Source organism: Podarcis melisellensis (assembly GCF_964234715.1).
Source record: "Podarcis melisellensis genome assembly, chromosome: 10".
Lineage (NCBI taxonomy): Eukaryota > Metazoa > Chordata > Lepidosauria > Squamata > Lacertidae > Podarcis > Podarcis melisellensis.
In genome coordinates, this window is record NC_138542.1 from 5,024,081 (window position 1) to 5,043,944 (window position 19,864).

The 19,864-nt window shown below is 42.1% G+C and overlaps 1 protein-coding gene and 1 long non-coding RNA gene across 4 annotated transcripts in view; one reads left to right on the forward strand and one right to left on the reverse strand.

Moving 5' to 3' along the window:
- The window catches only part of LOC309379024 (guanine nucleotide-binding protein G(t) subunit alpha-3), a 657,481-nt gene that overhangs the window by 118,697 nt on the left and 518,920 nt on the right, over positions 1-19,864 (forward strand). The gene's annotated exons all lie outside the window — the stretch shown is intronic.
- On the reverse strand, positions 8,633-17,437 carry LOC309379060. The gene is made up of 5 exons (XR_014172331.1): positions 15,447-17,437; positions 13,886-14,676; positions 13,529-13,664; positions 12,003-13,063; positions 8,633-11,129 (listed from the first exon to the last, which is right to left on the reverse strand). It is a non-coding gene; the product is annotated as an uncharacterized lncRNA (long non-coding RNA).

Sequence of the window (19,864 nt, forward strand, 5' to 3'; positions counted from 1 at the left end):
CTTGAGGTGCCTGGATATTCATTAGGCTCCTGTGAGGATAAATGCTGGGGGTTTTCGGAAAGAGACGCCCGGGCGCTCGAAGGCGGAGAGTCAGGAGACGGAACTGGCCTGCGCTTTTTCTCTTGACGCGTTTCTACCTAGTTCCGTGATCCGCCCACACTCTCGCCGCCTTTAAAACTTGCAGCAATAACAGCCCTACTGCTCTCTAGGTTTAGTTTGGGTTACGGAGAGGTGGCGGTTTTCTCTCTTAAGGCTTCCTGGCGATGCCTAAGCTCTCCATGGCAGGCCGTTTTCCAGGGGTCCTTCCTCGGTCTGTGGACTCGGGGGCATTTTGCCGCCTGAGGCGAAGCGCAAAACGGGTGGTCTCTGCTCCTGGCAGAGTAGGGGTGAAGGAGGATCCGGAACAAAGCGGGGGTCAGGCTCTACCTTGGGATTAACTGCCCTCCCCTTGCTGCTTAGGCGGGCTGGTCCTGTGTGGAACCCGCACGTATATTCAAAGCGGGGAATTGAGGGATATCTTTAAAGCTGTGATGTGGAAGATGGATGCAGGGTACAGAAGAGAAATTAAAATAACGCAAGAACCTGAGGGAGCTTTAAGGTTGAAATCCTTTGCAGGGAGAGGAATGCAGGAGGGCTGTTTGCTACAAAGGTGGCCGCGAGGAAGGTGCTTTTTAATGCAAATAAAATTAAAATGGCAGGCCCCAATGAAAAGAAACTCTTGGGTTTAATTTGAATTCTTTTGAAATACAGCTGCACCATACATTCCTTTTATCCTGTTAGCTATTGAACCTTATACTGGAACAGTGTCATGCCTTTTATGTGCTCGGCAAATACCAGTAGGTCACTTTGAGAATAAATTGGGGTGGGACAGATAAAAGACATCAAAAAACAACTCCATAATAACAACTTGTAGTAAATGGTTTTTTTGGGGGGGGGGGCGGAGATCAGACGGCAATTCCGTGGGTGCATTTTTACATAAAGACCTACTAGTAGCTGACTCATACGGTGAAATGGTGGAAGTAATAAAGCACTGTTTTATGTAACTGCTTTGCAATGCATATTTTTCACTATCCTTTATGCAGAACTCTTTCACTAAGTGAAATATTGACAATTACAACATAATTTATGTGAAATGAGCTACTGAATGAGAAATCTCTGGGTCTAGCATGTGCTCTGTCACAGCAGGAGTTGTAATTAGGTTATTTCTGGTCTTTCCTTTTGATGACCTTAACCTAACATCAGTGTTGAAATACTTTATTTAACAGTTGCGTAATTATACAAAACACCTGCAGTCCTCTGAACAATCTAGAGTAGCAAGTTCCAGTAATTTTAATCAGTTTTGTGTCAGCACAGCATTTTGAGAAGTAGGTGACCTATAATTAGATAATGCCAAAAAAAGAAGAAAAAGTGGAAGTCTGCTGGAAATTCAAGTTCTTGACCTCAAATTTGCCTGCAAACTTGTACAAAAGCAGATGTAATGAAGCCTGAAATACCCATCCGTTACCTCAGGCTCTATAATCATCCAGGTGTCAGTTCATTAATTGCAGCACTCAACCAGTATCCACTTGCTTAGACATAATGGCTCACTAAGGGATATTTCTTCAAGTAATGGATTTTGTTCCCTGAATTGATCTTGCAAGTTGTTCCCATGACAAAAGACACAAAGTAAAGAGGCCTTTGCATCTACCTTCTTACAGATCACATTGAATGAAATAAGTCAGAGGCAAGAAGCCTGAGGAGTGGGGCCAAATGTGTTGTTTGGTGGTGACCACCTCAGGGATGCCCAGAAATTAAATCCCCTGGTAATTTCTAGCATAAGTGCATGCTCATGAAAAATAAAGCATCATCCAATGCACAATTTGCATTTTCATACCTTAGTCCTTTAAAAATAAATAAATATTGATAACCTTAGTCTTGAGCAGTGCTCCCCCCCCCCCAGAACAAATAGGTGCCAGTACTCACCATGAAGTTGTTGCAGCAAGTGTCACACTTTTTAACAACAAAAAGATGTGCCGGTACCGCATACCCTTGAGTGTACCCTAAAATCCCCACTGGTCTTGAGTTATATTTTGAACTGTTCTGCTGGTAATTGTGTCTTGCAAAGTACAAAATGATTATATTCATGGCTTTTAAATTGAGAGCTAATTGCAAAGTAAATGCATATGATATACACACAATGGATTAGAATGTTCAATCATATGCAGGAGGTGGATTTAGAAGTGATGTTATTCTTTAAGGTGCCAAAAAACTTAGATATTTCTTATGCTACCTTAAAATGTGTATTAGAGTAACAAAACAAGTGATTATTTCTGTCACTTTGTGAGCCAAAAGTATAGTGTGAAAGGATTTAAGTTTACTCTGAACCTCACTATTTAGGTGAACTACCGTAACTCATTAGATTTCTCCTTTAGGGAACCCAGTTAATGATCTAACTATCCTCTTAAATCCAGTTTTGGTGTGCTAAATGAGCCTGGAACCAGTGAGCTACCTGAAAAGAGCAGCTTTTTAACCTCAATTCTCCAGAGCACTGGTGACTGACTTGTCAGGGTCATAAATGAGAAACACATGCGTGTGAAAGATCTCACAAAACACCCATTCACTTATATAATGTCCAAATAGCACATTTAAGACTTAAGGACATTCCAGATAGTGTGAGCAGATGAGATCAGAGAAGTTTTGCTTTGTGCGATGAATGCTTGAATGCTTCAGGACTTTTCAGATTGTTGCTTTCTAGCAACGATAGTATTTTTGTGACTTAACTATTTTACAGAACTAAAACACCCAACACAATTTTGGAAGCTGGATCTCCACCCCCATTTTGACCATGACTATTCCAAAAATAGTGGTAGGATTGTCACAGTATCAGCACAGCTAACCAGTTTGCGGCTTCAATCCCATTGCTAGAAGTTCCTTTCATCATGTGTTGCCACCCTTATTGCTGGAAAGCTGCAGTCTGGAGGGATCTCTAACTACAACATCTGAATACAATAACAGCTGGCTGATAAATGAATAATTTGATCAGAACTGGGTAAACCGACCTTCAGGCAGCAGCATTGCAGGCGTGGTGATGGGTGCATAGCCGAGGCCAGGAAGTCTGAATGGTGTCTGAGCAGTGCAGCAATGCTTTTTTTATTATGTCACGGTACTGTTTGTTTATATGCTGCCTGTCAGCCAAAAAAAGCCACCTAAGGCAGCATACGAAGAATAAGCATCCAAAATCAAGCATGAACAATGCATTTCTTTAAAAAAACAAAAAACTTGACATTTCAAAACAAAAACCAGAGACATTAGGATCCTGCCAAAAAGGCAAAGGATAGTCTGCACAAAAATGTTAGAAGAATCAGAAGTAAATATTTAAGCAACAGCTCCACCCTATGAGTCTCAGGTGGGGTTGGGCCAAAGTAGATGCCCCTGGATGGCTCCAGCAGTCTCCCCTACAGACGTCCTAACTGGGTATCATTTGTGCCCCATTTCAGACGAAAATAGCTTGGGCTTGTACTGAATTTGGGCAGCCTTCAAGGGTTTGTTTGGAGAGTTCTGGCCCTGCGACTTCCTATGTTCCACTTGTGCTTTACAGTTCTTATCTGAAAGCATGGAAAATCACAATATGGTTAAACCAGATGATTTATTTTTTACAGATGTTAATGTTAGTGGGGATACTAATATAATTATGCAAAAGCATAAAGGCAGCATTCATTATAGAACACAATTCAAAACTGCATTCAAAAACCCTGGCAAAGTCTTTGCTTGTTTGATTCCTTCTTTACTTGCAGGTGTAGGGTGTGTTTCTTCATGACTTCCCCTTGCTCTGTGACAAGTTCCCCAGGCTGATAACTTCTTTGAAACCTTCTTTACAAGCAGAGTTGTCTCTAACAATATATATATAAATATTAATTTATATTTTGTCTTGTTACGAGTTAATGTTTTTTAATGCTTTAAATGAAGTTCAAACTACTTTAAAGTATTTGTTCTATCACTAACCTGTCCCTTTCCGGGCTCACAGCTTCAGTAATGGCTTTTGTAATTCTACAAATGAAATCACATGCCGTTTAAGCTACCATGAGGCTTTCCAAAAGTACCATCCTTATCTTCATCAAATAATTGCACATAATCTTTCCAAGCTACTGACAGCGAACAAGCTCTAGACTAAAGGGGGCATGGGTGGTCTCTTACACTTACAAATACACTGCAATCTCAGAGTGATTAACCCCTCACATTCTAAACATTGATCTAGCACTGTTTTTTGTAAAGAATCAAAATTCAGTGTTGAGACCTGTAGGTTCCAAAGTTTTAAATTGAAAAATAAAATGAGTAGGGATACTAAGGCCAGGGCTTCAGAAAAACCCTATGATAACCAAAACATTGTTCACCCTGAAATTCTATCAAAAAAATTGCAGTCCCATTTTCCAATCTACAAAGTATACAAAAATGCATATACTCCATTAAGCTGCCCATGCAAATGCACATTGTAAAAATGGCTTACAAAGATGGATTATTTTAGGATACATAGCTTTGCAAAAATTTCCTCTCCTCTGTTTGGGATTCCAGGTGTCTGGTTTACAAGGGTTATTATGCAGCTGTAACCCTGTGACAAGATAAAGCAGATAGTGTGTCGAGCAGGGAAAGAGTTAAAATATTTCCTCCAGTGAAGCCTATAGCCAGCTTGACTACAGGTCAAGTATAAAAATTGACCTTGTTAAACACTTCCTATAAGTCATGGGAATATGCAGAGTGGATATACAAATGACAATAAAGAAATCAATTTCAAGTAACAAAACACATGTAGTACAAGAGTAATTTGCAGCACAGTTCAGAAGGTGAATTGTTGGTTTCTTGGTATCAAATTACCTTGGTAAATTTATTATTGACTAGCATAGTATTTTTATATCACATCAGTACTTTTTCTCAGCCATATTTAAGGTGTTTAGAAAGCTTGCACCATGGTAAATTTGTTACTCTTTAGGATACCACAAACTTATTTTATGGTGTCCTATTTCTCAAGTTCCTTTTTTAGGGGAATGAGGGGACCCTATTCTGGGAACTACCATGGTCCCATGTACTACATCAGGAAGATTTTGGGCATCATATGGCAGGTCAGTCTCAAAGATGTGCTCTACCAAGCCCACATTCCCAGCATGTTCACACACTGCTCTCAATAACATCTACACTGGCTTGGTCATGTTCACAGAATGGAAGATGACAGGCTCCCCAAGGAGGTGCTTTATAGGGAGCAGGCACCCAACTCATTGGTAGACCAACTCTCCATTACAAATATGTCTGCAAACGTGACATAAAGACTACAAGCATCAATCCCACCATATGGTCATCCCTTGCATATGACCGCAGTGCCCGGAATACAATCGGGTCATGCATTCATAGCAGTGACAAGATGAGGAATGATCACAAGGAGGACCACAGTGAAAAGAAATGCCATGGTGTATCTGCAGCAGCACAACCAGATGCTTTCATTGCCCCAGCTGCAACAAAACAAAACCCTCCAATATTGGTCTCTACTGCCACAGCAGGCTCTGACAGTTTGACCCCCCCCCCACACTCCTCCATCGACTCTAGAGACAGACAGATGCCAATTGCCATGGTGCCTCAACCATCTTGATTGCGGTTAAATCTGCTATCCTGTAAACCAGGGGTGTAGAACCTCAGGGTCAAGGCTTGAACTGGCCTTCCAAACCTCTTTATGGCCCTTGGAACACTGTCAAGACCGTATCCCTTCTCGAATGATGATTTTGACTTCGTCTAACTCAGTACGCCTTTCAACCGATGTCAGCCACTGGGCTCGGTAACTGGTTCTGCCCCGACTGGGCTAGGCAACTGGAGCACTTGCAGAGACCTTCCAATCCTGGAAAGCAGGTCTCATCTCAGTGCACTGGACTCACAACTGCGCATTGTATAAATATCAGCAGAGTATAAGTAACGCGGAAGCTAGCTGAAGCATAACTCCTTTTATTTCTAACAGCTACTACAAACTAAAGAACTACTGGCTTGCATGAGTGTTGCAGCTCACACTCTGCCATCTAGTCACTACATAGATAAGACTTTCTTCGCACACAGTCAAGAGTGGAAGAGCAGTTTCCACCCCCTCCTTTCTCAAAACACCATATCAGGAGATGCAATGGGAGGGGGTGAAATATCAACCATCTCCCCCTTTTCATACCAACCACTGCAGAATCTAACACATTTGCAATTTATGTACATATACAGTGAGTTGTTCTCTGTTAACAACTTTGGTTAGTGCATCGGCAGGTATTTCTTTCCCTGGCATATAGGACACTTTCACAATTCCTTTCTGGATGCATTCTCTAGCTCGGTGAAGCTTAATCTGTAGATACTTTGTTCTCTGTTTGCATCTTTCAGAGTGGAGTAAAGCTATACAAGCTTTATTGTCCTGATAGACTTGAATAGGACAAGCAAATTTCACTTTTACATCCTCATACAGTTGTAATAACCACTGTCCATGAGGGAAAGAGTTAGTGTTAAGTTATGCTTCGCAAGAACTCATGCTTACTGTTACCTGCGTCCTACAAGACGAATCAAATAGGCATTGATTATACAAGTAGCACACACCTGAAGTGCTTTTACCATCAATTGCATCACTGCCAAAACTGGCATTGGCATAAATTTCAAGACCTCCAGATTTTTGGCTGGTGAACCTCAACCTGTAATGCAGAGTGCCTTTTAAGTACCTTGCTATGCGTTTCAGCGCCTTCCACTCTTTAAACTGTGGGTTGGTTTGCATGTCTCCTGAGCAGATTTACACTTACAGCAATATCTGGTCTTGTACACCTTGCGATAAAACTGAGTTTGCCTAATACACTCCTGAAAAGTGTATCAGGAAAAACATCAGCATCATGTTGATAACCTGAGAACCATGGGGATGTCTATAGCATTAGCATCACTCAGGTTCAGCCTTTCAATAACATCACTGATTTTTTGTGTCTGATGCAGCAAAACATCACCTTGTGTGTTTCTCTCTACCTCTAGTGAGAGATAATTGCTGACTTCTCTGAGATCTTTCATATCAAAATGTTTCTGCAGCTTTGCTAGAGTGTTTTTGTAAATAATCTCATCTTTCCACAAAAATAAGATAAAATCTACAAAGCAAAATGCAGTAGAGCTTGTGCTGATTAGATTCTTTCACAAAAACACAAGAATCAGCCTTCCCTTGCTGAAAACCTAGGGAAAACAGCACTTCTGTCAGCTTTGTTTTAAGCCATACAAGGTTGTGTGTTTTTTTTCCAGTTTACAAACCATCCTGTTTTATTTGCACTCCATCTGGCAGTAACATGTAAATATTCTCAGTGAGAATTCCATATACAAACACAGTATTTACGTCTTGATTAGTAATAGCCATACCTTCCTCAGCAGCAATTTTCATCAACAGCCTAATACTCTCAAACTTTACCGTCAATGAGTATGTCTCATGATAGTCCTGATCAGGTATTTTGAGAGAAACCACGTGCCACTAGTCTGGCTCTGTACCTGACTATTTTACCATTCTGATCAGTTTTTGTCCTGTAAATCTACCTGCTATCAACACATTTCATGCCTGGTTCTGCTGGAACCAATTCCCATGTGTCACTCTGCTTTAGGGAAACTAACTTGGCTTCCATGGCGTTTAGCCAAGGTTCGGCATCCTTTGCGGATTTTGAACCTCTTTGTAGTTGGCTGGTTCAAAAACTGAATCTAAGTTGCTAGTAACAGCAGCTTTAGCAAACTCTTTGGAGTACCGCTTACGTGGTTTGGCCTTAATAGCTCTTTCAGATCTACGAAAGATTCTTTGGTGCTCTGGGTCTGGTGTCTCCTTGGGAGAATGACGATCTAATGTAAACAAAGGTGCTGTGTCTAAATCAGTGTCAGACTCATCTGATTGTTTAAGAGAGGCTTTTGCACTTTGATAATCTGTGTCATCAGAATCTGCATCAGCATTATCATTAGCAACAACAGGATCTGCCTCTATCTTAATTGCTTTCACATCATCATCTGAAATGGGATGACACTGAAAAATGCCAACTGTTTCCCATTTTGGGTTACAATCCATGCTTCTCGTCAACCTTATCACCTTTGTGTCAGTCATTAACACACAATAGGAACCTTTTTCATAACCCAGAAAAATGCCATGTTGGCCATGTTTGTTCAATTTGTTGTTCTGCAAAGTGTACCCATACCTCTGAACTGAAAATTCTTAAATGTTTCACATGTCTTCTTTTTGTAAAGCATTTCATATGGGGTGCAATCAATAGCCGATTGGTATCTGCGATTGTGTATATGTAAGAAAAACAGGATAGGGCTTCTGCCCAAAAGGGATTGGGTAGGCTTGAATCGTGCAACAGAGTTCTTACACCTTGTTGCAAGGTTTGGCTCACTCGTTCGCACAAACCATTTTGCCATGGAGATCTGGGCGTGGCAGTCATGTGCTCTATGCTCTGTTCAGTAAGGAAATTCAAACTGTTCTGAACAAAATTCTCCACCCCCTATCAGTAAATAAACAACGTACATGCTCATCGTGTACATTTCTAAGCCATGAACAAAATTGTTGAAACCTGGAAAAAGCTTCGGATTTCTTTTGCAGCACATAGATTCCTATTCCAGATATGTTTGATGAAGAAACATGAGTTGCCTTTAGAGAGTGCTAGAGGTCCAATCAAGTCAGCATGTATAACTTCATAAGGTTTCTTAGCTTCTCTCCCAGATTTTACACCTTTGAGAGCTTGCTTAGCTTTGTTTTCTGCACAAGAAAAACACTTCATATGTTAAGGACAATTTTGCAATTTCATGGCCTCAACCATGCTTGGCATTTTGGCTACTGCCTGGAAATGCAAATGACCAAATAGACGGTGGTACGCATGCATACACTGGTCATGCAGTTTCTCATTCTGTAGTGAAGGGTTACCTAAATACCCGATACCTGGTCAAGGTGTGTTCAAAAATCACAGACACAGTAGTGGAGAAAAAGAAAGTAAAATTTTATTGCTGACAGCACTAAGGCCCAGTGGAATGGTTTCCAAAGACTGGGTGCTGGAGCTCTGGTGCTTTCGGTTTATCTACCTTTTTCCAAACAGCTTTAGGCATTACATATTCATAAATTGCAGCAAAATCAAACCAATAAGCGTGGACACAACCCTTCCTAAATACTCCTATGTCCATTTAACATTTCTCCAACCTACATGTTAAGGCGGAAAGGGCTTCGCGATTCTGTTCAGAAATGACTCCTGGATATATATTTAGTGTTAGTACACTAACAAAGCCTCCTCCAACAGCACCTATGGAATGGGTCAGGTAGATTTCATCACTACACTGTTCCCCTTGGACTTCCCTCTGTTTCCTGTTTCTAGAGGCACGAGGAAGGAAAGTCTCTACAGTCACAGGGAAAGTGAAGGCTCCGATTCCCTCACACTGGTAATTACCAGGGTGGTAGTTAGTAGTAAGCCCATTGTACAGGAACCATAGATTTGGATCATTAATCATCCATCCAGAATAGATGGATCCTTGTCTGGTGAAATTAACTGTATATTGGGGAAAGTATGGATGTAGATCTGAAGGTGTGGTGTTTCCTTGGAAGGAGGTATTGAAGGAACCCCCAACCAAAATTTATCGGTGCAGTGTGTATAATTTCCTAGCCAACCTTTATGTTGGTGGCGTTGTACCTGGTGCCAAACTTTCCATTTTGAGTTCCATGCCCCAGAGGCATAGCAACAAAAACACAAGCCTTGGGTGGTTCTGGAAAACTGGAAATACCGGTAGGAGGTGCCATTCAATTCAGAAGGAGGTGTAGTAAAAAGGCCACTTTGGTTATATAGCAGGCCTGCCAACACAATATCAGGGTCCTTGATCAGTCCTGGAATGAGGGACATGTCAGCTACCTTTCTAGGATGTTCATAGTAAAGGGTGGCATTTTCTCATGCTTTACAAATACATTTCCTTGTGTCACACTGGGGTTCCCCAGAATCAAGATGCACATCAGGATTAATATGGACTTCATCCTCAAATTCTAATTCAGGATCCAGGGATCCCAAAGATATCAGGCATCATTTAAGGGTTACAAAAGAGAAACTAATTTGTCAGACAAATTTACCCTCTTACCTGTCAAGTTAAGGCTGGAGAGGAGGACAGAAACTATCACCTTCTGTATACCAACAATTACTCAATTGTAGGAGGTCCAAGGTACACAAACTAAACTGGAGGCTTTTCCCTGCAGTGCCCCTGGTGGCACAACTGCACATTTCTCCTGTTTGAGAACTGCATTAAGAAAGTACAGTTTTTTTGTTTCTTTCCCCCCAGAAGACACAGACCAAACTTTATGAAACATTCAATAGTACTTAACATAGAAAAACCACAGTAATTTTTTTCTTTTTCCCCCTTTTTATTGAGCAAGAGAAATCTTAAAATACATACAATACCAACAAACATTCACTTAATTGTAGATTATAAAGAATATAGATAGAAAAAAGGACAGAAGGAACAGAAAGAAAAAGAAATGAGTGTAGATAGAAAAAAAGTTTTAAAATACATATTAAGAAGTAAATTACAACCATCAAATATAGTAAACACTATGTGCGAATCTGCAAAGAAAAGAAACTTCCAACTAAACCCGTTGTGCTGATTTACAATTAAACTATTATTTACACAGTTATGTAAAGTTGTTTTTCTTTAACGTAATTTAACTTTTTCTAACAGATACTTTGTATTGCATGGCTCATTCAATATCTGCCAGGAAGCTTTTATTGTCGCAGTACCCTTTGAGGTACTCCTTAATTATTTATTCCTTATTTACTTGTGTTGAGTTTCCTCTCACTATCCCCATACTCCTTGCTAATTGTAAGTACTCTATTAGTTTGCCTCGATCTTTTAATTGTTTCCAGAGATAAGTCATCAAAAACCATCACTTTCTTGCCATTATACAACAGTTTATCAAGTCTATCGAGGTCTTTCATTGCCTTGAATACCTGCTCTCTCTGTGTTTCTCCCAAAGCACATTACCACATCTCTCGGCCAAGTTGACTCATTTCTCAGCTTCCCGACCCTATGTATGCGGTCGAGCGCGTCTTTCAAAATGCCCAATTCTGGCAACAAATTGGCCATCCACTCAATCACTTTCTAGATATCTTCTGACTCTGGAACAAAAATTTAGACGTAAATTTCCCATGCAGCATTAACATTCTCTGTCATAAATTCCACTGTTTTGGCCAATTTAGAGACTTTGTCTTCTACTACAATATCTGGCACATTAAGCTTCTGTTAGATGCTGTGCTTTCTACCACATCCCGACAACAAGGCAAACAACCTACCAGTAACTCTTTTTCACTGCCATTAGGATTGTTTAACTGGTTATACTTTTCTACTGTTTTGTTTCTTGTCTGAAGCACTAAAAAGCAGTTATGAGGAATACTAGCTCCTTTTGTATGTCTTAGAATAGGGATGTTTTTAACTCCAAATTCTATGTTCAATAGCCGATAGTGGTGGGATCGGGAGTCTAGTGACATCTGGAGGGCTACAGGTTCATCACTGACATAAAGCACATTTACTGTGTGCAAGCGAATTGTGCCTGTTTCACTACTCTTGGCTCACGGGACCATACTTAGTAAACTAGGAACAAACCTTGGCTACAGAAAATGTCCCTATTTTCACCCGAGGAATGTTGGAGAGTATGAGTGCCCCTGGCAAAGAAAGGGGGGGGGGACAGAGCGACTTTGTGCAATTTTGAGCTAAAGGAGGAGAAGCTGCAGCTAATTGGCATGACGATTTTTGGTGCAACGATTTTGGTGGATTTGCTCTGATGATGGCCCTTAGTTAATGCCTGCTGCCCTCAGTTCATATCCAAGGCCTGGAGAAATTGCTGCCTCAGGCAGAGTGCAGGCGTGCCAGCCCTAAATGGTGCCTCCCCCCCCCCACGAGACCTTCTTACACCCCCTGCTTTCCTTGCCTGCCTGGGCACGGTTATTTCAAAGCAGGAGCGCCTGCAGGCATTCCCCGTTTCCGACCCTCACCTCCAAGTAGAATGCCATGCCAATGGCTCTTTTCTTCAAGTTGGGATGACGCATATAGTCACGTGCCAGTCTGGAAATGCTCTTGTATTGTTCTGTGGATGATGTGAACAAGGTCCTGAAACATCCCTATGGCTCTTTGAGTTGGGATGGCGCATGTTATCTCTGGCCATTCTGGCAATGCTCTTGTATTGTTCTGTGGATGATGTGAACAAGGTCCTGAAACATCAGAGTAAGACACAAAGGATGCACAAGCCTGAAGCTGGCAGGAAGAACCGCTAAGTGTTCCTGCACAACAACCACCACCACCAGGGTTACTTGAACCCCGCCCACCTGATTGTGTCCCCCCGTCACTACCCTCTACTCCTCTCCGATTTCACCCAAGTCATATCTAGCTCTCTCTGTCAAGGAAGGGATGCTTGAGAGTGCAGGGCAGTATCTTGTAAATGAATCTCCAAAGCCAGCAGAGTTTGCTGAATATGATTTCCAGTGCTCCTGCAGAACTCGGAGCTGGCAGGAAACAACCCAGATATAAATTGTGGAAAGCAAGAGTGCTTCATTTGCCTGCCTTTCTTTTTAGCCAACCCCAGAATCCAGATTTGCTCTTGCAGATTTCATTCCACCCTCCCTGTAGACATTATCTGCTCTGCCCTGTTCTTATGAAACAATGATGAATGCAAATGGATTTAGAGAAGAGTGGTAAATTGTGGAGTTTGTTTCCTACATAGGTGTGTTGCATGCTTCCCTCCCCCCCCCCACGAGACCTTCTTACACCCCCTGCTTTCCTTGCCTGCCTGGGCACAGTTGTTTCAAAGCAGGAGCGCCTGCAGACGTTCCTCATTTCCGGCCCTCACCTCCAAGTCGAATGCCATGCCTATGGCTCTTTTCTTCGAGTTGGGATGATGCATATAGTCCCATGCCAGTCTGGCAATGCTCTTGTATTGCCCCTGGGATGATGTGAACAAGGTCCTAAAACATCCCTATGGCTCTTTTCTTAGTGTTTGGATGGCACATGTTATCTGGCAATGTTCTTGTATTGTTCTGTGGATGATGTGAACAAGGTCCTGAAACATCAGAGTAAGAGACAAAGGATGCACAAGCCTGAAGCTGGCAGGAAGAACCGCTAAGTGTTCCACTGAAGGTGCACCTCTTTACCCCGGCCTGTGATGCCTGAGATACGTATTTTCAGGACAGGAGAAGGGTATTCAGCAGAGGTCATCATCAGATCAAGATCTCCCAACTCTCTATGCAGGACGCAACTCAGGACCCTGGTCCATCTCACTTAGTGTTGTCTACACTGACTAGCAGTGGCTGTCCAGGGTTTCAGGTGGGGGACTCTCCGACCTGGAGATGCTGGGACCCTTCTACATACAAAGCAGGTGCTCTGCCACTGAGCCTCACAGCGATGGACCACTAAGATGCTGCTAGACCAGTTATTAAGATGTACCCCCTCCCAGCAAGAAGCCCCCACCCCCATCCAGCTCCCATTCAAGAACAATCCAGGAGAGAAAAACGGAATGGTTTTGTACCACTATCGGAGTTTGTGTCATGCTGCATCGCCTGTAATTGAGGTCTTTATCCTGAAGCCTTCTGAGGATGGGTTTCATCAGCTTGCTGCTGGTATAAGGATCGGTGGCTAAGGCCTTCCATATCGCTGTGGCTCTTCTGCAATTTTTCAAAGAGAATTTTTCTTATTTTCCTTTAAAAAAGTCAGGTTTTTTTTTTAACTTTATATGGCACATGCATTAAATTCAGCTCTCCCTATTTCCACATCATGAAAACTTTGCACACTGGCATATATACCTTTTGCAAAGCAATCTCCCCTAATTTTATGTCTTTCTATATAGTATTTCCCCTTAACACACTCATCTCTTAGAGGCCCTTACTCATCGCACTCTGCTGAGCACTCCAGCAAGCTGTCCACCACCAGGCTCAGACGCTTTGTGGCGAGGCTGACGATTGGTGAAAGTGTTTTCTTCTTTGGTGCTCGAGTCTGAGATCATATGGAGACAGTGGTAATCCTCCTTGACAATCATGGGCAGCTGGAAGAAGATAAAAGAAGACCAGGATGAGAAAGTGTGGTGGACCTGAAAGAAAGCAAGGGGTTTTGGAGAAATGATATATGACGAGATAAAAAGGATGTTCAAAGTGATTATACACCCTCCCCAAAGAAAAACAAACAAAATAAAACTGACGCTTTTGGGGTTATAGGGTCAGAAGTTCCAAAAAAGATGGTTACGTTATTTGTGTATGTGACTACCACCGCTAGGATTCTCTATGCACAGAAATGGAAAAATGAAGAAGTTCCCAGCAGAAAAGAATGGATAAACAAAGAATAGATCTGCAAAGCTGGCAGCTGAAATAACAACTTAACCATGACTGTTTTATGTTTAATGGAAGCCTTTTTAGGACTATTTGAAGAAATATGACAATACCACGAATTCGCTAGCAGGATTTGAACTATGAGCAATGGAAATAATTAGAGACTGTTGTATTTTTGCTATGATACAAAAAAGTGAGGTTAGGGTGCAGCAATGCGATAGAATAAAAAAACACCATGGAAAACAGGATGGAAAGTAGGTGTCAGGGTGACTTCAGAACACTCTTGAGTCCCCTAGTATACGATACCCCAGTGAGGCTGAACTGAACGGGCAGCAGCAAGAAGAGGTAGCAAACCCTGCTACCGAAGATGAAAGAGAGCCAGGAATAAGCAGAGGTTTTGGGGATTTACAGCCCACGGAGGGGGAGGGAACCCAAAGAAAAGAGAGGCAGGAAAGTGAACAGGCAAGTTCACAGACCGTGCAAGGGTTAAGTTCCGAGTCAGAGGAGGGGCAAAGACCTGAGTCCCCTCACGCAAGGCGCATCGGGAGATTATGTGAACGTAGGCAGAAGGTCGAAAAAATTCCCTGCTTTAGCTGTTGGAAAAGACGCCGTAAATCAGTGGGATCAACTGACGAGAACGATACAGATTGAAATGCCCAGTTGTGGAAATAGCAAGAAATAAAAGCTATAAAAACGACAGACCTGACTGCTACTTCCAGTAGCACCTTAAAGACCAACTAAGTTAATTCTTGGTATGAGCTTTCGTGTGCATGCACACTTCTCCAGATACACAATTCTTCTATCTGAAGAAGTGTGCATGCACACGAAAGCTCATACCAAGAACTAACTTAGTTGGTCTTTAAGGTGCTACTGGAAGGAATTTTGTTTTGTTTTGACTATGGCAGACCAACACGGCTACCTATCTGTAACTGGCTGCTACTGTTTGTGTGTGAAGAGAGCAACTATGCGACCCTGATGGGGGGGGTATTGGAATTTTATGTGAAATTGTGGAAATTCTTATAAAATATATATTGTTTAAAAATACCGGGATGAGAAAGAAATGACTATTTGTTTGTTTGAAAATGTGTATTTAGATTTTCAATATAGCTTACAAAAGGGAACCACAAAAGAAATAAATATAAAACAGATCAAAGAGCCGGCTTGGCTCATCTCTCCTGTTAAAAAGCTGCACCCTAGGAATAGCAATGGCCCATTGACCTCAGTGTTGTCCACATTGTGTTTCCTTTGCATTGACATGATCAGGGTGGAATAATGTACCGTACATTTCCTCCTGGTGCTGGTGTTCCTGTCTGTTTGGGCTCATGTGAGTACTGAGCATTATTTTTAAATACTTTCCCATCAACTTTTTCTGAGCACAAGGATTTTCTAAAAAGACACCGGGTCTCTGCATATGGACTTTACAAGTGTCAGAATGCTGTGCTCACATGTGATGTGAACTGGAGTCCTTTATATGCATCTACATCAGACTATAGATACCGTTCAGAAGTTACCAATTAATTGAGCTAATCTAAATTCATTGTTTTGGAAGAAGGGTCAAATCATGGTTTCATGATTTATTGCTATTTATTACTAATGAAGCCAGGGAAAAGGATGTAATACATTCTGATTCTTCCCTCCATGCAGCAAAGTATGAATAAGCCATTGCATGACTCAATGGTGCTCTTTCTGTTGCTATGTTAATGTAGAATTTGCATTAAGCTGCCATTGTAGATAAACAAGAAACTAATCACTCAGTGATCGTTGTATAATATTGATTCACTAATGATTTAAGAATATTAGCAAGGAAGCTATTGTGATTGGGATATTCTGGTAGATGTCACTAAATTTGAGCTCCATTGCATCGCATCAATATATTGTACCAAATCTTATACAACTAGAATCTGATGAGAAGGAAATAGGTTCCTCATCTTCCCATGTTCCCGTCTGCTGCTTCTGTAGAGACCTAAAGTCTATCCACTGTACATAGCCCTGTTTGCAGTAGTAACCTGTTCATGAACGACCTTCAGGCTATAATACCCAGCATAAAATAAATATGTTTGTTTTTGAGGGGAAAAACATGCTCATCAGAGTGTATTCAAAGAAAGAATAAAATTATATTCACAGATTCTGTTGAACTTTTTTTATCAGGCATTGTTATAAACACAGCTTGTGGCAGAACGGAGGTAGCTGAGAATAATTCACTGGAACCATTAAATCTTATTAGCAGAATTGTTTGCAGACACCAGGACTGGTGTCTGTCTACAGCAGCTGTCCAGGATTTTGTTTGCTCAGATTTCATTCTTAAACAGATTTGATAACAGTGCATTTGTCAATGTGAGTGTGTGTGTGTGTGAAGTAAAATTATTAATGCACTAAATATACATATATACATGGATGTAGCCAGGATTTGGGGGGGGGGGCATTATCCTCTGTCTAGCAGATTTGGAATGAAATATCTCAACAACAGTTTTCAATTACTTTCATTTGACCCCAAATGCTTAGAAAAATCTGTCAAAATCTTTATATAATTTCTACTTGTAGTTAAATATTTTTATTTATTTACTAGATTTGGGTCAGCTGTTCTCCCCTGGCTATGCCCACGAGTTTCCAAGAAGCTGAACAATATATCATATGTGGTGGAATTGTAAAAAGATCAAAAGCTTTTGGGAAATTATTTATAATGAACTTTATAAAAGGTTTAGATTAATTTTTACTAAAAAAAAGGAAGCCTTCTTCTTAGGCATTGTGGCAGCAGACGTCCCAAAGAAAGGAAGGAGTATACAGTGGTACCTCGGGTTAAGAACCTAATTCGTTCTGGAGGTCCATTCTTAACCTGAAACTGTTTTTAACCTGAAGCACCACTTTAGCTAATGGGGCCTCCTGCCGCCGCGCGATTTCTGTTCTCATCCTGAAGCAATTAACCTGAAGCACTATTTCTGGGTTAGCGGAGTCTGTAATCTGAAGCGTCTGTAACCTGAAGCGTATGTAACCCAAGGTGCCACTGTACTTGTTTAGGAACATCCTTTCTGTTCATAATATGGAAACTCTGGCCATCACCAAGATTACTGCTGAGGCCCTGAAGGCATGTGCTGTTGTGGAGAAGGTGACTAAAAATCAGTCCTCCTGTCAGGGAAATATCTTCTCACTCACCCAGTAAAAGATATTACACCTTCTCCTCCTTTAGCAGAGTTTGTCTTTTCATCCAGTGAAGTAAACAGCTCATGTATATATCTATGAAACAAAGCTTTAATAGTAGAAAAATGTAACATACTAACTGAAATGAAAGATACTGAGGCAAGGAACAGCCTTTTCTAACTGACAACCTGAAGGGAAGGGCCGATTCTAGAGTACAGCACAAAGCTCTGCTCACTAAAGGCCAGGTATTCTATTACAGTGGTGCCTCGCAAGACGAAATTAATCCGTTCCGTGAGGCTCTTCGTCTAGCGGTTTTTTCGTCTTGCGAAGCAAGCCCATTGACAGCTTAGCGGATTAGCGCTATTAGCAGTTTAGCGGCTTTTAGTGGCTTTTAGCGGCTTATCAGCTTAGCGGATCAGCTGATAAGCGGCTTAGTGGCTTAGGAAAAGGGGGGAGGGGAAAAACCCCGCAGGAACTTGGAAGACATTTTCGTCTTGCGAAGCAAGCCCATAGGGAAATTTGTTTTGCGAAGCGCCTCCAAAACGGAAAACCCTTTCGTCTAGCGGGTTTTCCATCTTGCAAGGCGTTCGTCTTGCGGGGCACCACTGTAATCATATTAGGCTCCAGTGCTTTTCCTACAATCCCATTCTCACTGTTCCTAATTTGAATTTATCACATCTAATTTAGCATATAAACTCCCAAAACATCAAGAAAGGCTTTGTTAAAATATCATTTTCATTGTTGGACAGTACAGTGGTACCTCGGGTTAAGTACTTAATTCGTTCCGGAGGTCTGTTCTTAACCTGAAACTGTTCTTAACCTGAAACTGTTCTTAACCTGAAGCACCACTTTAGCTAATGGGGTCTCCTGCGCCACTGGAGCACAATTTCTGTTCTCATCCTGAAGCAAAGTTCTTAACTTGAAGCATTATTTCTGGGTTAGCGGAGTCTGTAACCTGAAGTGTATGTAACCTGAGGTACCACTGTACTGTATTTCAATACCCCTTCTGGCTCAAATCTCTTACCACATGACATTTTATGGCTATGTGTATATGTATTTGTCTTCTCTGTTTGCACTGATTTAAGACAAGGATTATCTTCCATAAACTTTATGGGCTTAGAATCTGGCATTCCCAGATCCTCTAAAATCTTGTCAAGTCTTTGTGGTTCTTTGCATGTTTCTGCAGCAAAAACATACTCTGCTTCTGCTGAAGAGTGAGCTACTGAATTTTGTTTATGACTAGCCCAACTTACAGCTCCATTCCCATGTATCTATCAGAATGATCCTGTCAGGCTTCAGGGAATCTGATCTACCTCCCTCATGGCAGGCTGCCAGTAATGGAAAAAACAAGAAGCTCTTACCAAACTATTTTATTCAACGTTCACAGAGAGAGACTTAGGATGCAGTCTCTCAGATAATGGTGGTTGCTCTGAGTAAAGTCTCACCCCCTCCGTCTCCTATTATACATCATGCCTGCATCAGCATCTGTGCTTTCTGCCTCTGAGCTTTCTGTTCTCCTACTCTCAGTGCCCGCCGGGTCCTGGGAGAGGGGGGATCTGGAAGGCTTTCTAATGACACAGAGTCTGTCAGCTGTTTTTCCCCTGGTTGTTATTCTTCCTCCTGCTCATCTCCTAATATTTCCCAGCTTCTCCCCTCTGCAGCCTCTGAACTATGACCTTCTGCAAACCACTGTTGTAAATTTATGCTGTCTTCCTCTTCTCTGGGAAGTGTGGTGGGGAAGTGGTCCCCGCCATTCCTCCTCAGACCAGTCCCTGACAGATCCTGGCCACATCTAAGAGAATGGACGTATACAAGGAGTGTACATACATGGTGACCAAAATGTCTGATTCAGTTTGTATGAAATGAGTAGTATCCTTGATAATAGGTGTCTGTTTTTGTAACGGGTGGCTGGCTCAGGCAGGCAGCATGCGGCGGGGTAAGGCAAGGTGGGTGAGAAGCCATTGGCTCCACGGCCCACAAAGGCGGTGGATCTTTGGGTTTGCAGTGTGCAAAGCTGAGCCAGAGCCCAGCAAGGGTGGAGAGCAGCAGAGAGGGCCAAGTGGGAGGATGCCAAGCGCTGGAGGGCTCCTGACAAGCGGTCTCTGCCTGGAGGAGAGGAAGGCAGGCTGAAAGGGCAGCGGCTGCTACTCAGTTTGCAAACTGCCTGCTTCCTTGCCAGCCCTGGGGAGCTTCAGCGTTCTAAACTAACTGCAGCTTCCGATCAAGCTCAAGGGAAGCCCCGCGTAGAGTGCACTGCAACAATCCAGACTTGAAGCACCCAACACTTTAACTGCTGTGGCAGGGCTTTGCAGGTCTTGGAATGGCCATGGTTGTTGAACCAGGTGCAGCTGGTAAAAGGCACGGGGGCTATCTGGGCCTCCAGTGATAGATCTGGACACAGAAACCCC